The following is a 26481-nucleotide window of genomic DNA, read 5'->3' as shown; positions in this document are numbered from 1 at the left end:
TGTACAGCGCTCAGTCAGTGTTCCCTCTAAGGGTCCATTCACACGTCCGTAGTGCATTGCGTATCCGCAATACACCCGGCCGGCATCCCCATAGAAATGCCTATTCTTGACCGCAATTATATGCAGAAGAGGGGCGTGGCCATGGGGTCCAATGTGGCCCCGACTTACACTAATATATTTATGTGTTGCTGTGAGGAGGACGTTGTGTATGTGTCCCACCACTTCAGAAATATACTGCGGTGGTGGAGATACATAGACTATGTCTTCCTCATATGGACTGGCAGTGAGATTGAATTGTGTAATTTCCATATTTTTCTGGACAGTATCGATGATGCATTACAATTCACTTTGACTTCTTCTATAATTGACATACAATTTTTGGACACCAGGGTGGTCCTCTCCGATGGCAAACTGCATACCCAATTGTATACTAAATCCACAGATAAAAACACTATTCTATTATACAATAGCTGTCACTCTAGGAAGATGGTAAAACATCTACCATATTCTCAGTTTCTCAGAGCGAGACGGATAGTGTCGGATCAAAAGAGTCTGGACACTACGATGAAGACAATGACAGATACATTCCTTAAAAGGGGGTTATCCATACAAATTATTAAAAGAACAAAGATGTTGTCTGCAGTCTGGAGAGACAGGCCACCCTGGTGAACCAGAAATCCAAGTTGAGGCAGGCTAGGATCCCTTTTATTTCCACATACACGGAACGCAGTGTTGAAATAGCTAAAATTATTAGACTACACTGGAACATCTTAGGTGCATGTCACAAAGATGTACCAGAGTTGAATGTACCTCCTCTGTTGTCCTATGGAAAATCCAAAAACCTGCGTGACCAATTGGACCCAAGAAAGTCACTAGGCAAACTACATTGACACAGCCGAGCATGGGCTGCTTCCCATGTCTCGGCTGTGGGAATTGTAGATATATATGGAAAGAAATAAGGGGTTGGGTCAGCACAACCTGCCTGTAGGTGCAGATCGCTATGGCGAAATACATATACAAACGGAAAATGCAAATGTGATCGCACACTACATCCAGCACTCTGCCCTCCATGCTGGATGAGACATTGGTTTATATTTTGGCCAAAGCATAGTAAGCCACTCACCGCGTCAAGGCTGTCTCATGAGTGGTCCCTAACTCTTGTTCCTACCTGTTCATGGGCCATGACAGCCACATAAAATCCAGGGAATGCAGGTCAGCATGCAAGCCAAGTACACTTTGCTTGTAACCCCGTCCGGTGCCATTACAGCTTTCATCGGATCCAGGGATGCAAGTACCAACATGCATGCTGAACCCACCATATACTTCTCCTGGAGCCAAATGGCTAATGGTAGGTTCTATACAAGCAGACTCAGTTTTATACTGACTTTAAAACCAGCCTCAAGGACAGATTAACTGGTCAGGCGTGGCGATCTCCTTGGAGTCATTGCACACCTGACCAGTTAATCTGTCCTTGAGGCTGGTTTTAAAGTCAGTATAAAACTGAGTCTGCTTGTATAGAACCTACCATTAGCCATTTGGCTCCAGGAGAAGTATATGGTGGGTTCAGCATGCATGTTGGTACTTGCATCCCTGGATCCGATAAAAGCTGTAATGGCACCGGACGGGGTTACAAGCAAAGTGTACTTGGCTTGCATGCTGACCTGCATTCCCTGGATTTTATGTGGCTGTCATGGCCCATGAACAGGTAGGAACAAGAGTTAGGGACCACTCATGAGACAGCCTTGACGCGGTGAGTGGCTTACTATGCTTTGGCCAAAATATAAACCAATGTCTCATCCAGCATGGAGGGCAGAGTGCTGGATGTAATATATGGAAAGGCAGTTGCTTCACACATCCGGACTCTGGTTCCATTCATCCTATACGTTTTCATTTAACATGCAATTCTGACTATGTTACTTATGTTTTATCATGTCCGTGCAACCTACTTTATGTTGGTGAGACCTCTACTGATTTAAAAACATGGTTGAACAATAACCGCAATACTATTAGAAAAAATCGCCTCGACTTACCTGTATCCAGACATTTCTCCGAACTAAAACACAAAGAGAAAGATCTGAGATGTTGGATCGTGGATCATGTCCCGATGCCCAGAAGAGGGGGTAATAGGGTGCATCTCCCCCAGAAAAAAGAATTACAATGAATTCATAAACGAAATAGCCTTAGGCCCAATGGCCTTAATGTTGATTTTAGGATCTCAAGGGTATAGGGTTTAAGTGGCCTGCCTTCTGCCCCTGGCATTTGGTAGATATGCCTACTGTTGAATAGGTAGTAATACTAGGACGAGTATATGTTTTTAAAATATTTTTTTACCTACTGTTTATACTTATACTCTTTTCTTTCTCCTTTTAGATGATATTTGGAAGATGGATGGAGATCGGGATGGATTGGTGATTTATGCTGACAGATAGTGAATGCGACTTCCTTCAGTTATCCATCATGTTTTTTACCTACAGCATATTAATTGCTTTATATATGCTACACAAAGTATTGTTGATGTATGTATTATCACAATGCATGTTTATATATGAATGAACATAATTTTGATTCTGATGTTGAGGTAGATTTATCTCATTTGCATAATTGAGCACAAGTTAATTGGATTGTTTGTCACATTTCTTTTACCACATACAGTTGCAAGAAAAAGTATCTGAACCCTTTGGAATGATATGGATTTCTGCACAAATTTGTCATAAAATGCGATCTGATCTTCATCTAAGTCACAACAGTAGACAATCACAGTCTTCTTAACCACTTAAGGACCACAGGTTTATACCCCCCTAGTGACCAGGCCCTTTTTTACAAATCGGCACTTCACAACTTTAACGGTTTATTGCTCGGTCATGCAACTTGGCACCCAAATAAATTTTACCTCCTTTTCTTCTCACAAATACAGCTTTCTTTTGGTGGTATTTGATAGCTGCTGAGATTTTTCATTTTTCTGATATTAATCAAAATAGACCACAATTTTCTCAAAAAAAGTGTATTTTTAACTTTTTCTGGTAAAATTGTTCAAATATAATTACATTTCTATACAAGTTTGTGTCAGAATTTATTGTGCTACATGTCTTTGATAAAAGAAAATCCAATAAGTGTATATTTATTGGTTTGCGCAAAAGTTATAGCGTTTACAAACTATGGTACAAAAATGAATTTCCGCATTTTGAAGCAGCTCTGACTTTCTGAGCACCTGTCATGTTTCTTGAGGTGCTAGAATGCCAGGATAGTATAAATACCCCCGAAATGACCCCATTTTAGAAAGAAGACACCCTAAAGTATTCACTGAGGGGCATGGTGATTTCATGTATGATTTAATTTTTCACAAGTTAGCGGAAAATGACACTTTCTGAGGAAAAAAATTAAAAATAAAGTTTCCATTTCTGCTAATTTTTGGCAAAAAAATATAAAATCTCCCACGGACTCACTATGCCCCTCAGTGAATACCTTGGGGTGTCTACTTCCCGAAATGGGGTCATTTGTGGGGTGTGTTTACTGTTCTGGCATTTTGGGCGGGGCTAAATTGTGAGCAACCCTGTAAAGCCTAACGCTGGGTTCACACCGGAGCGTTCTGAAAGGAGCGCTCTGTAAACGCCCGTACAATCGCGCATACAGAGACAAGCAAACACACATTGTCGCGCGTTCCCAAAAGTCTATGTACGGGAACGCGCGACAAACGCCCGAAAAAACGCTCATGTACTTGAGCGTCGGGCGTTTTACAGCGCGATCGTACGCGCTGTAAAACGCCCAGGTGAGAACCATTCCCATAGGGAAGCATTGGTTTCTCCTTGTTGAGCGTCTTACAGCGCGTAGGAACGCGCTGTAAAATGCTCAGGTGTGAACTGAGGGTAAAGGTATTCATTGGAATTTGGGCCCCTTTGCGCACCTAGGCTGCAAAAAAGTGTCACATGTGGTATGGCCGTACTCGGGAGAAGTAGGGCAATGTGTTTTTGGGTGTCTTTTTTTTTTTTTACATATACCCATGCTGGCTGAGAGAAATATCTCTTTAAATTGACAACTTTGTATAAAAAAAAAGTAAGTTGTCATTTACAGAGATATTTCTCACACACAGTATGGGTATATGTAAAAATACACCCCAAAACACATTGCCCTGCTTCTTATGAGTACGGCGATACCACATGTGTGACACTTTTTTGCAGCCTAGGTGCACAAAGGGGCCCAAATTCCAATGAGTACCTTTAGGATTTCACAGGGCATTTTTACGCATTTGGATTCCAAACTACTTCTCACGCTTTAGGGCCCCTAAAATGCCAGGGCAGTATAAATACCCCACAAGTGACCCCATTTTAGAAAGAAGACACCCCAAGGTATTCCGTGAGGGGTATGGTGAGTTCATGTAAGATTTTATTTTTTGTCACAAGTTAGTGGAATATGAGACTTTTTACGAAAAAACTAAAAACTAAAAAAAGAATCTTCTATGAACTCGCCATGCCCCTCACGGAATACCTTGGGGTGTCTTCTTTCCAAAATGGGGTCACTTGTGGGGTATTTATACTGCCCTGGCATTTTAGGGGCCCTAAAGTGTGAGAAGAAGTCTGGAATCCAAATGTCTAAAAATGCCCTCCTAAAAGGTACTCATTGGAATTTGGGCCCCTTTGCGAACCTAGGCTGCAAAAAAGTGTCTTACGCATGTGGTATCGCCGTACTCAGGAGAAGTAGGGCAATGTGTTTTGGGGTGTCTCTTCACACATACCCATCCTGTGTGTGAGAAATATCTCTGTAAATGACAACTTAAAAAAAAAATGTATACAAAGTTGTCAATTTACAGAGATCTTTCTCTCACCCAGCATGGGTATATGTAAAAATACACCCCAAAACACATTGCCCTACTTCTCCTGAGTACGGTGATACCACATGTGTGACACTTTTTTGCAGCCTAGGTGCACAAAGGGGCCCAAATTCCAATGAGTACCTTTAGGATTTTACAGGGCATTTTTACGCATTTGGATTCCGTGAGGGGTATGGTGAGTTCATGTAAGATTGAATTTTTTTTGTCACAAGTTAGTGGAATATGAGACTTTGTAAGAAAAAAAGAAAAAAAAATCAATTTCCGCTAACTTGTGGCAAAAAAAAAAAATCTTCTATGAACTCGCCATGCCCCTCAAAACTGTTCTTAGGCCCCATTCACACGTCCGCAATTCTGTTCCGCATTTTGCGGAACGGAATTGCGGACCCATTCATTTCTATGGGGACAGACTTTGACCCGCTCGGATCCGGAATTGCGGATCTTCACTTTCGGGTCCGCACTTCCGTTCCGCAAAAATATAGAACATGTCCTATTCTTGTCCGCAATTGAGGACAAGAAAAGGTATTTTCTATATAGTTCTGGCAATGTGCGGATCCGCAAAATGCGGAAAGCACATTGCCGGTGTCCGTGTTTTGCGGATCCATGGATCAATGACAGGGGGGGTGATCAGGGAGTCTATATGGGGTTAATAAGGGGTTAGAAAGTGTGTATGTCTGTGTGTCTACTACTTACAGAGCAGCCTGTGTCCACGAAAAATCTTGGGTCTCACTAGACGACGCCAATAGGTGTCATTGAGACCTGAGAGCGCCGCCATCCTGACGCCTATCGGCGTTAGTGTGACGGGAAGTGGTTAAACTAATAACACACAAAGAAATAAATGTTACCATGTTTTTATTGAACTCACTATTAGAGATGTCCCGGTGAATATCGCTTGTTCGCGTTCGCCGCGGCGGGCTAACATATGCGATGTTCGGTCCGCCCCCTATACGTCATCATTGAGCAAACTTTGACCCTGTACCTCAGTCAGCAGACACATTCCAGCCAATCAGCAGCATACCCTTCCACCTCCTAGCAAAAAGCAAGGAAAGCATCCATCTTAGAATCATTTGTAAGCTGCAGTCTTAGTGAGAGGAGGCTGCTGATTTAATAGGGAAATCGATAGCTAGGCCAGTGTATTCAGTGTCCACTCCAGTCCTGAAAGACTCATCTGATCTGCTGTAAGGACAGCGTCCTGACAGCACCCCAAAAAGCCCTTTTTAGGGCTAGTACATCAGTCTGCTTTTTTTTTTTTTTTCCCCCCCTCTGTAATCTAATTGCAATTGCCTGCCAGGATGTGTGTCAGGCGTCCCACAGCGTATACTGTGCCCACTTGCCCAGTGCCACCATTCATATCTGGTGTCACAGTAGCTTGCATTAAAAAATAAAATAAAAACTTTATTCACTGTAATCTAATTGCAGTTAGTTGCCTGCAAGCGTGTGTGTCAGGCCTACAGCGTATACTGTGCCAACTACTGCCAGTGCACAGTGCCACCAGTGCTACTTATATCTGGCGTCACAGTAGCTTGCAAGCATAGTACAACTAATCGAAAATAAAATGACAGGCAGAGGCAGGCCACCCCGCAGGGGACGTCGTGGTCGTGGTGCTGTGACTTCCTTTGGCTTTAGAATAATGCCCAGTGTTCAGAGGCCACATACCCTGAACTCGAAAAGTTCTGAGGACATAGTTGACTGGCTAACACAGGACACCCAATCTTCTACAGCTTCCGTTCGGAACCTTGACGCACCATCCTCCTCTAGCTCAGCTTTGGGCACCTCTCAAGTTACCACTCGCCCACCTGCCGCCACCACCAACACTAGCACCACAGCTGCTTCACTTGATCTGTCAGAGGAGTTATTTACACATCAGTTGGAAGAAATGAGTGGTGCGCAACCATTATTGCCAGAGGATGTAGATAACAGGGATATGTCTCAGTCAGGCAGCATTACACACATGGACGTACGCTGTGATATGATGATGTTGTACCCGCTGCTGCTTCCTTTGCTAAGTTGTCAGATACAAGTGAAGCGGTTGATGATGACGATGTGTCCGTGGATGTCACGTGGGTTCCCGCTCGAAGAGAAGAAGAACAGGGGGAAAGTTCAGAGAGGAGGAGGAGACGAGTTGGAAGCAGGGGGAGGTCATCGCAAGGAGCTAGTGGCACAGTCAGACAGCATGTATCGGCACCCGGGGTCAGCCAGACAGCACGCCAATCAACGCATGCTGTTGCCACCACCAGAATGCCGTCATTGCAAAGCTCAGCAGTGTGGTATTTTTTGTGTGTGTCTGCCTCTGATAACAGCGATGCCATTTTCAACCTGTGCCAAAAGAAACTAAGTCGTGGGAAGTCCAACACCCACCTAGGTACAACTGCTTTGCGAAGGCACATGATCTCAAATCACAAACGCCTATGGGATCAACACATGAGTACAAGCAGCACATAAACTCAAACTCGCCATCCTCCTCCTGGTCCAGCATCTTCAGCCACGTCAATCACTGCTGTCCTCCTTGCCCCCTCTCAACCATCCGCCACTCCGCCTCTCGCCTTCAGCAGTTCCTGCTCATCTGCCCACAGTCAGGTGTCTGTCAAGGAAATGTTTGAGCGCAAGAAGCCAATGTCACAGACTCACCCCCTTGCCCGGCGTCTAACAGCGGGCTTGTCGGAACTCTTAGCCCACCAGCTTTTACCATACAAGCTGGTGGAGTCTGAGGCCTTCAAAAAATTTGTAGCTATTGGGAGACCGCAGTGAAAGTTACCCGGCCGAAATTTCTTTTCACAAAAGGCAATCCCCAACCTGTACTCTATTGTGGAAAAGGAAGTCATGGCATATCTGGCACACAGTGTTGGGGCAAGGGTCCATCTGACCACTGATGCCTGGTCTGCAAAGCACGGTCAGGGCAGGTATATCACGTACACTGCGCATTGGGTAAACCTGCTGACGGCTGCCAAGCATGGAATGCGTGGCTCTGCAGAGGAGTTGGTGACACTGCCACGACTTGCAGGCAGGCCTGCTGCCACCTCCTCTACTCCTCCTACTCCATCCTCTTTGCTAACCCCCTCAGCTGAGTCCTCTTCTACTGCTGCGTCTTGCTCCACATCAACTGCAACCCCCAGCTCCCCAGGGGCTATTCCACATCCCCGATACAACAGTGTCACACCGTCTTGGGGTTGACTTGCCTGAAAGCAGAGAGTCACAACGGACCAGCACTCCTGTCCGCCCTGAACGCACAGGTGGATCAGTCGCTGACTCCGCACCAACTGGAGATCGGCAAAGTGGTGTGTGACAATGGAAGCAATTTGTTGGAGGCATTGAATTTGGGCAAATTGACACATGTGCCGTGCATGGCACATGTGTTGAATCTGATCGTACAATGCTTTGTGCATAAGTACCCAGGCTTACAGGACGTCCTCAAGCAGGCCAGGAAGGTGTGTGGCCATTTCAGGCGTTCCTACACGGCCATGGCGCACTTTTCAGATATTCAGCGGCGAAACAACATGCCAGTGAGGCGCTTGATTTGCAACAGCCCGACACGTTGGAATTCAACACTCCTAATGTTCGACCGCCTGCTCCAACAAGAAAAAGCAGTCAATGAGTATTTGTATGACCAGGGTGCTAGGAAAGCCTCTGCGGAGCTGGGTATTTTTTTGCCACGTTACTGGACGCTCATGCGCAATGCCTGTAGGCTCATGCGTCCTTTTGAGGAGGTGACAAACCTAGTCAGTCGCACCGAAGGCACCATCAGCGACCTCATCCCATTTGTTTTCTTCCTGGAGCGTAATGTCACAGCACAACGGGAATCTAACAGGGCAAGAGGTGAAAGTATTCCTCCTCCTACCATGACCACGCCGGCAAGGACAGGACGCTTTACAGACGTGTTGTTGATGGAGGACATGCAGAGCTTTTTAAGTCCTATGCATCGCCACAGCCTTTCGGGGTCCACCCTCAGAGAACGACAGGTAGCAGACTACCTCGCCTTAACTGCAGATATCGACACTCTGAGGAGCGATGAACCCCTTGACTACTGGGTGTGCAGGCTTGACCTGTGGCCTGAGCTATCCCAATTTGCAGCAGAACTTCTGGCCTGCCCTGCTTCAAGTGTCCTGTCAAAAAGGACCTTCAGTGCAGCAGGAGGTATTGTCACTGAGACGATAAGTCGCCTAGGTCAAAAAAGTCTAGATTACCTCACCTTTATTAAGATGAATGAGGGACTGACAGTGGGCGATACATTTGACTAAAAAAGGCCTGGTGATGAGATGAGCTGCCTTGGGCAAAAAATGGTCAACAAGCTGCTGTATTTTATCTCTGCATGCCGGATGACTTGCGTGACTTTTCCGCCACCAACTAGCGTTCAAGCCAAAATGTTTTAGTGCAATTTCTGCCTGGAAAACATAAATTTTTCCAGCGGCTGCTACAGCAGCGGCTGCAACAATACCTAATTTTTCAGGCATGTGTACATGCCTAATTTTTCTGGCCTCTGGTGCTGCACTGTGGCTGCAAAAACAAAACAAAAAAAAAGGCACATACATGTGTCAATTCCCCTTCGTGATCGTTACCTTGTTGTGGTGAAGGGGCTTGCGTATCACAATGAAGCGATCACCTCTATGAGTGTGTTGGCAATGGCAATGTTGGCACACCCCAGATGAGATAAGGTCGTTGCTTTATTGTGAACAGATCAAAAGCGATCGGCTGGATAATTAATTATAATTAAATGATCATTAAAGCCTATTAGGCCAACAATGGGCCCACACTGCAGAATTATTGTTTTCTGGGTCACTTAACTGTCACTGAACTACCTCAGCACGATCATAGGCTTTGAAAAAACGCTATCGCCTGCAATCTGCCAAACGTGCGCACGAGCACAGTCATCACTACACCAAGATTGACGCATAGAGGAATAAAATTTATGTCATAAGTGTGTCAACTATTGACTCTTTGCGGTTGTCTAAACTTTATTCCATACACTTCCCCTGATAGGGGACGTAACAGGGATTAAACTGATAGGAATAGTACTACTTAACATACCACTCATATCTGGTAGCACATATCTGGTAGCACAGTAAATTGCACGGCGCACACGCAGTGCCCCAAATTGGAAGTAAGAGTACCGACCAAGCATCTTTTTCCATCTCCCGGTTCCTAAAATCTATTCCATACACCACACCGGCCCCTGATAGGGGACAAAACAGAGATTAAACTGGTAAGAATAGATATTTTTTTATTAAAAAATAAAGAGGACAGCCTCTGCAGAGCTGGGTATTTTTTGGCCGCGTTACTGAACGCTCATGCACAATGGCTGTAGGCTCATGCGTCCTTTTGCGGAGATGACAAACCTGGTCAGTGAAACCCAAGGCAACATCATCGACCTCATCCCATATGCGTTTTTTCTGGAGCGTGCCCTGCAAAGAGTGCTGGATCAGGCCGTAGATGAGCATGAAGAGGAAGAGTTGTGGTCACCATCACCACCAGAAGCAGCCTTGTCGTTGTTGATTGCTGGACCTGCGGCAACGCAGAGAGAGGAGTCTGAAGAAGATGAGTCAGAGGAGGAAAGTGGCTTTTAGGAGGTGGAAGACCAACCACAGCAGGCGTCCCAGGGGGCTTGTTGTCACCTTTCGGGGACCCTTGGTGTTGTATGTGGCTGGGTGGAGGAAGAGACCTTCAATGACGTCAGTGAGGACAAGGAACGGGACATGGCTAGCTTGGTATCCAACCTTGTGCAAATGGGGAGTTTGCGGTTGTGCAAATGGACTGTTTGCGGTTGTTTGCAGTGTGTTAAACGGGGAGTTTGGTCTGTCACTGTGAAGCGGGCGTAACCCTTACACTACCTGATCGATACAACATCATACCTGATGTTTTAAAGCACGTTATTCCAAACAATTTAGGAATGTTAGGTGATTTATGCCCTTTATGGATTAAAACTCTGCGTCAACTACGTAATTTTCCATGGGAGTTTTGCCATGGATCCCCCTCCGGCATGCCACAGTCCAGGTGTTAGTCCCCTTGAAACAACTTTTCATTTACTATTGTGGCCAGAAAGAGTCCCTGTGGGTTTTAAAATTCGCCTGTCTATTGAAGTCTATGGCGGTTCGCCCGTTTGCGAACATTTGCGGAAACTCGCGTTCGCCGTTCGCGAACGGAAAATTTTATGTTCGCGACATCTTTACACACCATGTAAACAAAAGTATGTGAACCCTTGGATTTAATAACTGGTTGAACCTCCTTTGGCAGCAATAACTTTAACCAAACGTTTCTTGTAGTTGCAGATCAGACGTGCACAACGGTCAGGAGTAATTCTTAACCATTCCTCTTTACAGAACTGTTTCAGTTCAGCAATATTCTTGGGATGTCTGGTGTGAATCGCTTTCTTGAGGTCATGCCATCAATCGGGTTGAGGTCAGGACTCTGACTGGGCCACTCCAGAACGCGTATTTTCTTCTGTTTAAGCCATTTTGTTGTTATTTTACTTCTATGCTTTGGGTCGTTGTCCTGTTGCAACACCCATCTTCTGTTGAGCTTCAGCTGGTGGACAGATGGCCTTAAGTTCTTCTGCAAAATGTCTTGATAAACTTGGGAATTCATTTTTCCTTCAATGATAGCAATCCGTCCAGGCCCTGATGCAGCAAAGTAGCTCCAAACCATGATGCCCCCACCACCATACTTCACAGTTGGGATGAGGTTTTGATGTTGGTGTGCTGTGCCTCTTTTTCTCCACACATAGTGTTGTGTGTTTCCTCCAAACAACTCAACTTTGGTTTCATCTGTCCACAGAATATTTTGCCAGTACTGCTGTGAAACATCCAGGTGCTCTTGTGCAAACTGTAAACGTGCAGCAGTGGCTTCCTATGTTGTATCCTCCTATGACATCCATTCTTGTTTAGTGTTTTACGTATCGTAGATTCGCTAACAGGGATGTTAGCATATGCTAGAGACTTTTGTAAGTCTTTAGCTGACACTCTAGGACTCTTCTTCACCTTATTCAGCAGTCTGCACTGTGCTCTTGCAGTCATCTTTACAGGACAGCCACTCCTAGGGAGAGTAGCAGAAGTGCTGAACTTTCTCCATTTATAGACAATTTGTGATGAACAACAAGGCTTTTGGAGATACTTTTATAACCCTTTCCTGCTTTATGCAAGTCCACAATTCTTAATCATAGGTCTTCTGAGAGCTCTTTTGTGCGAGGCATCATTCACATCAGGCAATGCTTCTTGTGAAAAGCAAACCCAGAACTGGTGTGTGTTTTTTATAGGGAAGGGCAGTTGTAACCAACACCTCCAATCTCATCTGATTGATTGGACTCCAGTTGGCTGACACCTCACTCCAATTAGCTCTTGGAGACGTAATTAGTCTAGGGGTTCACATACTTTTTCCACCTGCACTGTGAATGTTTACATGGTGTGTTCAATATCAATATCATTCCATAGGGTTCACATACTTTTTATTGCAACTGTATATTATACCGCTCATCTGATCCTGTATCTTTGCTTGAGAAAGGCTCCTACTGAGCTGAAACATTGCCTTGTCACATGGGTGAATAAAGCTTTGCATATCTTCACCATTATTTTGGAGTGCTGCCCGTTTTTTGAGATTTTATATATATATATATATATATATATATATATAAAAAAGGAAGAGTAATGGCGGCACTGGAAACAAGCAATATGGGTGCTATGTCCAGGGATATTGCTGCTTGCCCCAGATGAACAAAAACAAAGAAAGGACAGCACTCCAAGTAAAAAAGTAGTGGTCTTTAATCACCCATGCAGATGGCAATGTTTCAGCTCAAACAAGAGCCTTTTTCAAGCTTGAAAAAGGCTCTTGTTTGAGCTGAAACGTTGCCATCTGCATGGGTGATTAAAGACCACTACTTTTTTACTTGGAGTGCTGTCCTTTCTTCGTTTTTATATATATATATATATATATATATATATATATATATACACTCACCTAAAGAATTATTAGGAACACCTGTTCTATTTCTCATTAATGCAATTATCTAGTCAACCAATCACATGGCAGTTGCTTCAGTGCATTTAGGGGTGTGGTCCTGGTCAAGACAATCTCCTGAACTCCAAACTGAATGTCAGAATGGGAAAGAAAGGTGATTTAAGCAATTTTGAGCGTGGCATGGTTGTTGGTGCCAGACGGGCTGGTCTGAGTATTTCACAATCTGCTCAGTTACTGGGATTTTCACGCACAACCATTTCTAGGGTTTACAAATAATGGTGTGAAAAGGGAAAAACATCCAGTATGCGGCAGTCTTGTGGGCAAAAATGCCTTGTGGATGCTAGAGGTCAGAGGAGAATGGGCCGACTGATTCAAGCTGATAGAAGAGCAAGGTTGACTGAAATAACCACTCGTTACAACCGAGGTATGCAGCAAAGCATTTGTGAAGCCACAACACACACAACCTTGAGGCGGATGGGCTACAACAGCAGAAGACCCCACCGGGTACCACTCATCTCCGCTACAAATAGGAAAAAGAGGCTACAATTTGCACAAGCTCACCAAAATTGGACTGTTGAAGACTGGAAAAATGTTGCCTGGTCTGATGAGTCTCGATTTCTGTTGAGACATTCAAATGGTAGAGTCTGAATTTGGCGTAAACAGAATGAGAACATGTATTCATCCTCTGATGGCTACTTCCAGCAGGATAATGCACCATGTCACAAAGCTCGAATCATTTCAAATTGGTTTCTTGAACATGACAATGAGTTCACTGTACTAAAATGGCCCCCACAGTCACCAGATCTCAACCCAATAGAGCTTCTTTGAGATGTGGTGGAACGGGAGCTTCGTGCCCTGGATGTGCATCCCTCAAATCTCCATCAACTGCAAGATGCTATCCTATCAATATGGGCCAACATTTCTAAAGAATGCTATCAGCACCTTGTTGAATCAATGCCACGTAGAATTAAGTCAGTTCTGAAGGCAAAAGGGGGTCCAACACCGTATTAGTATGGTGTTCCTAATAATTCTTTAGGTGAGTGTATATATATATATATATATATATATAGACATAAATTTATATATATATATATATATAGACACATATATGCACATACATAGACACACACGTGTGCATATATACATATATATATATATATATATACATATATACATATATACAGACACATACATTTACAGACACATGCATGCACAGATATATATATATAGGCACATATAGACACACATACATATAAACACACATGTCTGTATGTATGTGTATATATATATATATATATATATATATATATATATATACACACAGTCAGGTCCATAAATATTGGGACATCAACACAATTTAAAATTTTTTGTCTCTATACACCACCACAATGGATTTGAAATGAAACAAACACAATGTGTTTTAACTGCAGACTGTCAGCTTTAATTTGAGGGTATTTACATCCAAATCAGGTGAACGGTGTAGGAATTACAACAGTTTGCATATGTGCCTCCCATTTGTTAAGGGACCAAAAGTAATGAGGCATAATAATTGTTATGCAAGCGGGTGTGGACCCATTGCGCCACTTACTGGGTATACTCCAGAGGGCCGTAACTAAGCAGCTACCTGGTATTCACTAGAGCCCCTGATGGTGAGGATCGGCTTGGGCCGTAGGGTAGATGCCAGGTGCCACTCCAGAGTAGTCCCCAAGTCAGTGGCAGCACCAAGGAGACGTACGAGGCCTGGATGTACGGGTCAGGACAGGCGGCAATCTAGCAAAGTCAGCAAACAAGATCCGGGGTCAGGGGCAGGCGGCAAACAGGCAAAGTCCATAAACGAAGTCCGAGATCAGAGGCAGGCGGCAGAAAGCAAAGTCCAGGAGTACAACAGCAGGATTCGGTACACAGGAAGGCAGACAAGATAAACACCTTTGCACAGGGACTAGACAGGCTAGACACTGAGGTTGCTCAGGCAACTTCCCGTAGTAAGAAGTGCCTTTAATTACCTGCTGCAATCCAGGCTTCTGAGACAGAGGGCGTGTGTGTGTTGTCTCTTAGGTGAAGAGAGACACACCCATGCAAGCTTCAACACTAATGCAATTCTCCAGCAGGAAGGAAACTCTGGCATGGAACATATGTAGCAGAGTTAAGTTAGTTGCTGCCCGTGTTTGTCAGCTGGGCGGCAGGAAGGAAAAGAGGGAGCCCGGCGCCCATGCCTGCTGATAGGGGCAGCGGCGCCGGCACAGGCCGCTGGGCTAACAGTACCCCTACCCTTACGCCCATCTCCTCAGGCCTGGTCCTAGACAAGATTTTTTTCAGCAGAAGAGGGGCATTGATGTTCTCCCTGGGTTCCCAAGATCTCTCCTGAGGGCCAAACCTCTTCCAATCCACCAGAAACAGGGTTTTCCCTCTACTCTTCTTCATCCCCAGAATGGCCTTTACGTCATAGACGTTCTCATCACTGACCGCAACAGGAGCAGAGACCGGTTTCTTGAAAAAACAATTCAGGATGACGGGCTTCAGCAGGGAGACATAGAAGGAATTTAGTACCCGGAGGGAGGCTGGTAGCTTAAGCTTGTAGGAAACATCATTGATTTGTTCAAGAATTTCAAATGGACCTATGAAGCGAAGACCCAATTTGTACGAGGCTATTATGAGCCGGATGTATTTGGAAGCGAGACAGACTTTATCACCAGGACGGAATTTTGGAGAATTCCTAAGTTTTTTATCCGCTGACTCTATCATGCGCACAGAAGCCTCTTTCAGAGCTCCCCTAGTCTCCTCCCAGAGAATTCTCTTGAGGTAGCGTCTGCAGCAGGGATACCGGAAGAAGGAGACACCGGGAGTGGGATATTTGGTTGTTGGCCATAAACAACAAAAAATGGAGATTTCTTGGAAGACTCGCTGACATGATTGTTGTATGAGAACTCAGCCCAAGGCAATAGTTCGACCCAGTTGTCGTGATGACTGTTAGTGAAGTGGCGCAAGAAATTTGAAAGAATTTGGTTAACACGCTCAACCTGACCGTTGGACTGAGGATGATATGCTGACGAGAAGTCCAGAGATACATTTAATAGCTTGCAAAGAGCTCTCCAGAATTTAGACGTGAACTGTACGCCTCAATCGGACACAATACGGAGTGGAAAGCCATGGAGACTAAAAATGTGTTCGATAAACTTCTTGGCCAGTTGGGGAGCAGAAGGAAGACCAAGCAGAGAGACGAAATGTGCCATTTTGGAAAAGCAGTCAACCACTACCCAAATTACAGAACAACCAAAGGACGTGGGTAGATCTGTGATAAAGTCCATGGCTATTTGTTGCCAGGGAACCTCAGGAACTGGAAGGGGAAGCATAAGGCCGGCAGGATGCTGTTTGGAAGCTTTATTTTGTGCGCAGGATGGACAAGCAGCTACAAATTCTAGAATGTCTTGTCGCATGGTTGGCCACCAGTACCGCTCTGCAATGAATCGGAAGGTCTTCCTCTAACCAGCATGACCTGCCACTTTAGATGAATGACCCCATAGTAAGATTCGCTCTCTGAGAGATTCTGCAACAAAGGTTTTTTCCAGGAGGAATTTCGGATTGCTTGACTGGACAGGCCAAGATTTTAGTGGGATCAATGAAGAATTGGGGCTCCTCCTCCTGGTCAGTGGAATCAAAGGATCTGGAAAGAGCATCTGCTTTGATGTTCTTACCTGCAGCACGAAAGTAAAGAACAAAATCAAAACAAGCAAAGAAGAGGGACCATCGAGCTTGGCGTGGATTAAGTCTCTGTGCAGACTGTAGGTAGGTGAGATTCTTGTGGTCCGTATAGATCTCTACCGGATGACTGGCTCCCTCCAGAAGGTATCGCCATTCCTCCAATGACATTTTTATGGCCAACAACTCTCTGTCCCCGATTGAGTAGTTGCGCTCCGGATCGGAGAAGGCCCTGGAGAAGAAGCCACATGATGTCATCTTACCTGAGGGAGATCTTTGTGAAAGCACCGCCCCAGCTCCAATAGACGATGCATCCACCTCCAAGAAAAATTGCTTACTGGCATCAGGACGATGGAGTACTGGAGCCGCAGAGAAGGCCTGTTTTTAAGGCTTGGAAGGCTGATTCAGCCTCAGCAGTCCAATTTTTGGGATTCACCTCTTTACGTGTCAAGGCTGAGATGGGGGCTGTCAAAGAAGAGAAATGTGGCACGAACTGGCGGTAGTAGTTGGCGAACCCCAGGAAGCGTTGAATAGCCTTTAAACCAGAAGGACGGGGCCACTTCAAAATCGCAGACAGCTTTTCAGGATTCATCTGTAGGCCAATATCAGACATTATGTACCCCAAAAATGAAAGAGGTTTGTTCGAAGAGACATTTTTCAAACTTGGCATACAGATGATTTTTTTTAGCCTTTGAAGGACCAGGCGAACCTGACTGGTGAGTAGACAAATCTGGAGAAAAGACAAGGATATCATCTAGATCAACCACAACACAAGAATATAACAAGTCTCTGAAAATATCATTAACGAATTCTTGGAACACTGCAGGAGCATTGCTTAGTCCAAACGTCATCACCAGGTATTCATAGTGACCGTCACGGGTGTTGAAGGCGGTCTTCCACTCGTCCCCTTGACGAATTCAGATCAAGTTGTAGGCCCCACACAGATCTAATTTGGAGAAGATTTTAGCTCCTCTGAGGCAGTCAAACAACTCTGGAATAAGGGGAAGGGGGTATTTGTTCTTGATAGTGATTTTATTTAGGCTCCTATAATCGATGCATGGGCGGAGAGAACCATCATTTTTCTTTACAAAGAAGAAGCCAGTGCCAGCCGGAGAAGATGATTTCCGGATAAATCCTCTGTCAAGATTTTCTTGACATGTCTTAGCCTCCTTCTTATCAAATCACCAGATTTGGTGGTACCCGGGGTAACCGAGCAGGCCGAACAGGAGAAAGACACTTTCCAAGGCAGTACTGTCCCCAACAAAGCACCTCTCCAGACTTCCAATCAAGAACAGGTTCATGGGTACGGAGCCATGGAAGCCCCAAAAGGGTGAGAAAGACTTCGAAGAACCAGGAACGAAATCTCTTCTGTATGAAGAGCTCCCACCTGTAGTCTTACAGCTTCAGTACAAAATTGTACGGACTAAGATAGAGCCCTTCCATCGACAGATGACACCATCAATAGTCTCTGCAGGCGTCTGACTGGAATACGATATTGATCCACTATGGCTTGCTGCAGGAAGTTTCCTGCAAAGAGCCGTCTTCATGAACTGATTATCTCCAAACGACAAGTTTGCTGGCAGAGTCAGGGGTGGAGAGGAATTATCTTCACCTAGAGCCGCCTCTCCAACGGACCCTAGGCTCGAGAGTTTCCTGGCTTCAGGGGACAAGCACGGAGCACATGATCAGAACCACCACAATAGAAACAAAGTCCTTTGGCACGGCGGTGATCACGTTCCTGTTCAGATAGCCTAACTCGGTCAACCTGCATGGGTTCTGGAACTTCAGACAACATGGAAGGCAGAGGGTTAGAGGCTTGCAGAAGGGAAGATGCCAGATGACAAGGCTTCTTCTCACATGCCACTTCTCTGGCACGTTCTTTGAGCCATAAATCAATTCGAGTAGCCAGGGAGAAGAGGTCATCCAGGGTGGAAGGAACATCCCGTCCGGCCAATTCATCTTTAATTCTCCCACAGAGGCCCTCCCAAAAGGTGGCCACAAGTGCCTCATTATTCTAGCCGAGTTCAGAGTTTAGCGTACGGAACTGGACTGCATACCGGCCCACAGATTGGTTCCCTTGACGCAACCGCAGTAGGGAGGATGTGGGGGAGGAGGTGCGTCCGGGCTCGTCGAACACCTGGCGGTAGGCCTCTAGGAAGGCCTGTAGATTCATTATGACTGGGTTGTTCCTTTCCCAGAGGGGATTGATCCAGGCCAGTGCCTCCCCAGTAAGGTTTGACATAAGAAAAGCCACTTTGGCTCGGTCCGAGGCAAATTGATGAGGCAAAAGTTCAAAATGAAGAGTGCATTGATTTATGAACCCCCGTCACTGCTTAGGGTCACCGTTGAAACATGGAGGAGCAGAGAGACGAGGTCCAGATCCGGGTACGTAGGAAGAGGACGGAGCAGGAGCCGAATTAACCTGAGCAGAGAAGCTTGATGACTCTCGTTTAGTAGATGTCAGGTAATTTAGACGCATATTCACATTGCGTAGGTAGGACAATATTTGATCCTGATGCTCACGCTGCTGGGCCAACTCCTGGTGTATCTCAATGCTACTAGGAGGGATCGGATCAGCGGGGTCCATGGCCTGAGCAAACTGTTATGCAAGCGGGTCTGGACCCACTGCGCCACTTACTGGGTATACTCCGGAGGGGCGTAACTAAGCAGCTACCTGGTATTCACTAGAGCCCCTGATGGTGGGGATAGGCTTGGGCCGTAGGGTAGCTGCCAGGTGCCACTCCAGAGTAGTCCCCAAGTCAGTGGCAGCTGACCAGGAGGTCAGAGTGCTCGGTGCAAGCACCAAGGGGACGTACGAGGCCTGGAGGTACGGGTCAGGACAGGCGGCAATCTAGCAAAGTCAGCAAACAAGATCCGAGGTCAGGGGCAGGCGGCAAACAGGCAAAGTCCATAAACGAAGTCCGAGGTCAGAGGCAGGTGGCAAAAAGCAAAGTCCAGGAGTACAACAGCAGGATTCGGTACACAGGAAGGCAGACAAGATAAACACCTTTGCACAGGGACTAGACAGGCTAGACACTGAGGTTGCTCAGGCAACTTCCTGCCTCTTAGGTGTAGAGAGACACACCCATGCAAGCTTCAACACTATATATGTATATATATTAAAGAAACTCCACAGCACTTCCGTGAATGTGTGTTTATTCACCCGGTATCATGCGACATTTCAGTCCTCTCAGGGGGACTATTCTCAAGCAGTGGTTACAAAGTAATGGTGCTCAATACACATACACTGCGTGCAGAATTATTAGGCAAATGAGTATTTTGACCACATCATCCTCTTTATGCATGTTGTCTTACTCCAAGCTGTATAGGCTCGAAAGCCTACTACCAATTAAGCATATTAGGTGATGTGCATCTCTGTAATGAGAAGGGGTGTGGTCTAATGACATCAACACCCTATATTAGGTGTGCATAATTATTAGGCAACTTCCTTTCCTTTGGCAAAATGGGTCAAAAGAAGGACTTGACAGGCTCAGAAAAGTCAAAAATAGTGAGATATCTTGCAGAGGGATGCAGCACTCTTAAAATTGCAAAGCTTCTGAAGCGTGATCATCGAACAATCAAGCGTTTCATTCAAAATAGTCAACAGGGTCGCAAGAAGCGTGTGGAAAAACCAAGGCGCAAAATAACTGCCCATGAACTGAGAAAAGTCAAGCGTGCAGCTGCCAAGATGCCACTTGCCACCAGTTTGGCCATATTTCAGAGCTGCAACATCACTGGAGTGCCCAAAAGCACAAGGTGTGCAATACTCAGAGACATGGCCAAGGTAAGAAAGGCTGAAAGACGACCACCACTGAACAAGACACACAAGCTGAAACGTCAAGACTGGGCCAAGAAATATCTCAAGACTGATTTTTCGAAGGTTTTATGGACTGATGAAATGAGAGTGAGTCTTGATGGGCCAGATGGATGGGCCCGTGGCTGGATTGGTAAAGGGCAGAGAGCTCCAGTCCGACTCAGACGCCAGCAAGGTGGAGGTGGAGTACTGGTTTGGGCTGGTATCATCAAAGATGAGCTTGTGGGGCCTTTTCGGGTTGAGGATGGAGTCAAGCTCAACTCCCAGTCCTACTGCCAGTTTCTGGAAGACACCTTCTTCAAGCAGTGGTACAGGAAGAAGTCTGCATCCTTCAAGAAAAACATGATTTTCATGCAGGACAATGCTCCATCACACGCGTCTAAGTACTCCACAGCGTGGCTGGCAAGAAAGGGTATAAAAGAAGAAAATCTAATGACATGGCCTCCTTGTTCACCTGATCTGAACCCCATTGAGAACCTGTGGTCCATCATCAAATGTGAGATTTACAAGGAGGGAAAACAGTACACCTCTCTGAACAGTGTCTGGGAGGCTGTGGTTGCTGCTGCACGCAATGTTGATGGTGAACAGATCAAAACACTGACAGAATCTATGGATGGCAGGCTTTTGAGTGTCCTTGCAAAGAAAGGTGCCTATATTGGTCACTGATTTGTTTTTGTTTTGTTTTTGAATGTCAGAAATGTATATTTGTGAATGTTGAGATGTTATATTGGTTTCACTGGTAAAAATAAATAATTGAAATGGGTATATATTTGTTTTTTGTTAAGTTGCCTAATAATTATGCACAGTAATAGTCACCTGCACACACAGATATCCCCCTAAAATAGCTAAAACTAAAAACAAACTAAAAACTACTTCCAAAAATATTCAGCTTTGATATTAATGAGTTTTTTGGGTTCATTGAGAACATGGTTGTTGTTCAATAATAAAATTAATCCTCAAAAATACAACTTGCCTAATAATTCTGCACTCCCTGTATAGTGACCCCATCATTATGAGGCAATTAAAATAATTAATAAATAACAGTGATAAAAATTTCAAAAATTGTGTTCAAACAAGTGCTGACCATGAACAATTCATTGACATGCACCAATGTTTTTTACATTATTACAAGTTATTATGTACAAATAATGTGATAAAATATACATTTCAATATTAATAAGATAATTAAAAACACCTGTATACAACCAGTGCTTTAAATTTAAAATCACTTGCAGCTAATGGGAAGGAAGGGAGAACACTAACTGCCCAGCGTGTGTATGGAAACATGGCTCCCAGAGCGTCTGTGATTACAGACTGCGCATGTCAGAAATATACTTTCCAGGACCTGTGACATCCACCGGACAAATCACATGGTGATCACATGATCGCAAGCAGCATCAGAGACTATCAGGGAACCCACAGGTCCTGGAAGGTACAGCTTTCCAAGAATACATAATCAAAGCTATCTATCACATTTGAATCCACAGGTCCCGGAAGGTACAATTTACCAAAGCCACATGATCAAGGATATATAGATATTTAGACAGTAAATGAGTGTAGATAACAAACATGATGAGTTTAAGAAAATACTAGAATCTAAATAATTGTATGTATATCTGCAAAAAATGAGAGTACCACCGTAGTCATGGCAGGAAACTCACACTTTAGGAGGATCAGTGTCATATAATGAAAAAACATTATTTGGTAGTATATGTGTATTCTTTCCATTATCAATTTAAATATTTTTTGGGATATTTATTTGGGGAATGATCAATTTCGGTTTACTGACCCATCTTAATGTAGGTCTCTTGCCGTGATCACGGTGTCATCTGCATTTTGAGCATTAGGTGCCCCCTGTGCATAATGTATGGCATCGGTGCTGTTTGGATCGGTACTTATTTTCTTATTTATTTTACTATGGGCTGTTGATCCTGTGTCGGAAGGGCATAGGAAAACCGCCTATCATAATTGTACTCTTTTCACTTTATATTTACTAAGGATTCCATACGGTTTGCTTCTTTAACAGGAGGTGGACCTTGGTTTTCCATTATATGACACTGATCCTCCTAAAGTGTTAGTGTCCTGCCGTGACTACGGTGGTACTCGCATTTTTTTTGCTTCTGATGCCCCTCATGTAATAAACGACATAAGGGACATCAGTGCTGTTTGGACTAGGCCTCATGCACACGACCGTTTTTTTTTAAGGTCCGCAAAACGGATTTCCGTTGTTCCGTGATCTGTGACCGTTTTTTCTTCCGTGGGTCTTCCTTGATTTTTGGAGGATCCACGGACATGAAAAGTGAAAAAAAAAGTCAAGTTTGCATTGAAAATGATAGGAAAAACGGACAGGGATCACGGACGCGGATGACAATCTTGTGTGCATCCGTGATTTTTCACGGACCCATTGACTTAATTGGGTCCGCGAACCGCTGACCGTGAAAAAAATAGGACAGGTCCTATTTTTTTCACGGCCAGGAAACACGGATCACGGATTTGCATTTTCCGATTTTTCCACGGACCCATTGAAAGTCAAAGGAGCCGCGAAAAAAAACGGAAAACGGAACCACGGACGCGGATGCACACAACGGTCGTGTGCATGAGGCCTTAGTGTTCATTTTATGATTACCTTTGCTTTGGATGACCCTGTGTCCAACTTGGCATAGACATTCACCTATCGCATTGGTATTCTTTCATTATTCTGGTATAGACTTCCTACGCTCTTCTTTCCTGGCGGGAGGGAGAACATGGCAGTCTATTTTTTCTTTTTTTAATATACTTGATCATTTCCTAATTGTTTGTTATTTTTAATAATATCAATATAATTAATTTGTATACATTTGGTATACGCATTAGAATGGTTGAAATTCACATTTTCATTTTTGATGATATTGACACTTTATTACTTATTTTAATACTTGATTCTAAGTCGTCTGCGGTAGACAGTAGTTCCAGATATACAGTACAGACCAAAAGTTTGGACACACCTTTCATTCAAAGAGTTTTCTTTATTTTCATGACTATGAAAATTGTAGATTCACACTGAAGGCATCAAAACTATGGCATCCACACATGTGGAATTATATACATAACAAACAAGTGTGAAACAACTGAAAATATGTCATATTCTAGGTTCTTCAAAGTAGCCACCTTTTGCTTTGATTACTGCTTTGCACACTCTTGGCATTCTCTTGATGAGCTTCAAGAGGTAGTCCCCTGAAATGGTTTTCACTTCACAGGTGTGCCCTGTCAGGTTTAATAAGTGGGATTTCTTGCCTTATAAATGGGGTTGGGACCATCAGTTGCATTGAGGAGAAGTCAGGTGGATATACAGCTGATATTCCTACTGAATAGACTGTTAGAATTTGTATTATGGCAAGAAAAAAGCAGCTAAGTAAAGAAAAACGAGTAGCCATCATTACTTTAAGAAATGAAGGTCAGTCAGTCAGCCGAAAAATTGGGAAAACTTTGAAAGTAAGGGCTATTTGACCATGAAGGAGAGTGATGGGGTGCTGCACCAGATGACCTGGCCTCCACAGTCACCGGACCTGAACCCAATCGAGATGGTTTGGGGTGAGCTGGACCGCAGAGTGAAGGCAAAAGGGCCAACAAGTGCTAAGTATCTCTGGGAACTCCTTCAAGACTGTTGGAAGACCATTTCAGGGGACTACCTCTTGAAGCTCATCAAGAGAATGCCAAGAGTGTGCAAAGCAGTAATCAAAGCAAAAGGTGGCTACTTTGAAGAACCTAGAATATGACATATTTTCAGTTGTTTCACACTTGTTTGTTATGTATATAATTCCACATGTGTTAATTCATAGTTTTGATGCCTTCATAGTCATGAAAATAAAGAAAACTCTTTGAATGAGAAGGTGTGTCCAAACTTTTGGTCTGTACTGTACATACAATTATTTAGATTCTAGTATATTCTTAAACTCCTCCCTGTTTAGAATATCAGGTGTTTGTTATCTACACTCATTTACTGTCTAAATATGTATATCTTTAATCATGTGGCTTTGGAAAATTGCACCTTCGAGGACCTATGGATTCAAATGTGATAGATAGCTTTGATTTTATTTCAAGACACGGAGGCTCCTATTGCGTAATCTCTCTTTACTGACAACCACAGCAGCAAAGAAAACTGTTCTGAGATTAACATATCTCCATAGCAACAGGCCCTCCCCTTTAGAGCCCTTATATATGTCCATGAACCAGGAAAACCTCCTCTTTCTTTGCTGCTGCCACAGATAAGTAACCAGCTCTTACTGTCTGACTTTACTGTGTCATGGTGTGATTTTGTATTTCTGGCTCACTGTACTGCTATATTGTGGTCTGTGCTTTTATACCCTTATTGCATACCGGCTGCATTTGGAGATTTTAGTTTTTTTCTTTCCCCTCAGGTCTTTCCTTTTCCTCTAGTGGCTTTTCTTTTTCCTATTTTGTGGTCAGATGGCCCCCCCTTTTCCCTTTACCCCTTTGTTCTTACCTTTGGCGGCCATCTACCTTTTCTCTTGCCTTCTGGCCCTCCGCCACTGCGCCGTAGTCTCCGGCCTGCCCGTTCTCCATTGCGGCCGCTATTGCGAGATTTCGGCGGCCATCTTGTCCGGCGCATTCACCGTAGATTCGGCTCTCTTCTCCTCCTACAGTTTCTTTTCGCACGCTTTGCGCTTTTCCTCTTGGTCACGCCCCTTCCGCTTCCGCTCCAACCTGGTTTCTTTGCGGTCAGCGGTCCCTCGTGCGCACTCCGGTCCGGGTTAGTCAGGGTAACTCACCCTATATTAACCCCTTGTTCTCCCACTGTACCCTGCCTATCGCCCCCTGTTCCCGGGCTGCCTTTTGCCCAGGCCCTTAGTAGTATTCTCCGGTTCCTTAATCCATGTCCCACCTTCAAAGATCTCCCAGTCCTCAGGCTGAGGACTTGGATTTGGGAACCCACTCTCCCCACCTGCCCCCCCTCCTGAGAGTAGAGGAGCTTTGTCCCTCCCAGACATGTCCCAAGCGGAGGCCTTTCAGTGCTCTGTCTCGGACGCCATTCTTGCGTCCATGGGATCTATGTCCCAGACCCTCTCTAAATCTGTTTCAGAGGCCCTAGGAGCTCAACCTTCCACATCCAGGGACTTGACCCTAGCCCTACCGGCAACAATACCGGTCCCTCATGCCTCCAGAAACCCAATGATTGGTGTGTCTTTTGCCACCAGTGATGGCGCGCCTGTTACGCGCAAACGAGCCTTACCACGGCAGGCAGAAAAGGCGCGGAACTGGAAATGTGCCAGAGCACAGCCGGTGTCTGAAATTGAGTCCGAGGAGGGCTCCAAGGAGGAGGCTGGGTTTATGGACCTGCAGATTCCAGAGGTGGACCTGTCAGGTATGTCTCCTAATCGTCTCACCCCTATCCCTCCAGGTACCGCCGCAGGAACCTCCGGTTCTGAGGCCATGTCGGTCCCATCTATCCCTTTAATGGACCCATCGGGCGAGCCGCTCTTTGATCCGGACGTCCTTCACCACCCCAGGTCTGCCGAGTGGATCCCTATGGACCATGTGGCCCAATATCTAGAGGCTCGGGTACGCTGCCCTCTCAGCAAAGAGGCGCGTAATAAATTAAGGGCGGAATGCTCTAGGCCCCTTGTAGCCAACAAGGTCTGTGAGACTCCGGTCGTTGACCTCAAGATGGCCCAATTTTTATCAAAATCTGTCTGGAATCCCCGCAGGGGCTTAGACTCAGCCCTCAAGGCGTGTCAGGACAAGCTCCTGGACGTCTTCGGCCCCTTAGCAAAAATATTTGAATTAGCCGAAACCGTTAGAGCTGCAGATGAGTTGGTGGATCCGGAGGAGCTCCAGGGTTGGATCCAACTCGCTATATGCATTACCGGCAATGTAAACACGTCGCTCTCCATCGAGAGACGTAAGGCCATATTGTTCAAAATAGAACCCAAATTGGCTAATTTGGCGCTCTCTGAGGCTGGACGGAACGCACAGGGCCTTTTATTTGGCGATTCTTTCATCAAGGATCTAAGCCGTTTTGTGGGCCGTTTTGTGTGCCTCCTTGGCTGCGATGGCTTGGCTCCGCAGCCGAGGAGATCGGTTGATCATCTACCTGGACGACATCCTCCTGCTAGCACAGGACCCTGCTATCCTTCTCCAGCATCTGGACTCGACCATGTCTCTACTGTCCCGCCTGGGTTTTCTCATCAATCAGGAGAAGTCAGTCCTG

This window comes from Bufo bufo, chromosome 3, assembly GCF_905171765.1.
Source record: "Bufo bufo chromosome 3, aBufBuf1.1, whole genome shotgun sequence".
In the NCBI taxonomy this organism is placed as follows: Eukaryota; Metazoa; Chordata; class Amphibia; order Anura; family Bufonidae; genus Bufo; species Bufo bufo.
Note: the sequence above shows the minus strand (reverse complement) of the source record.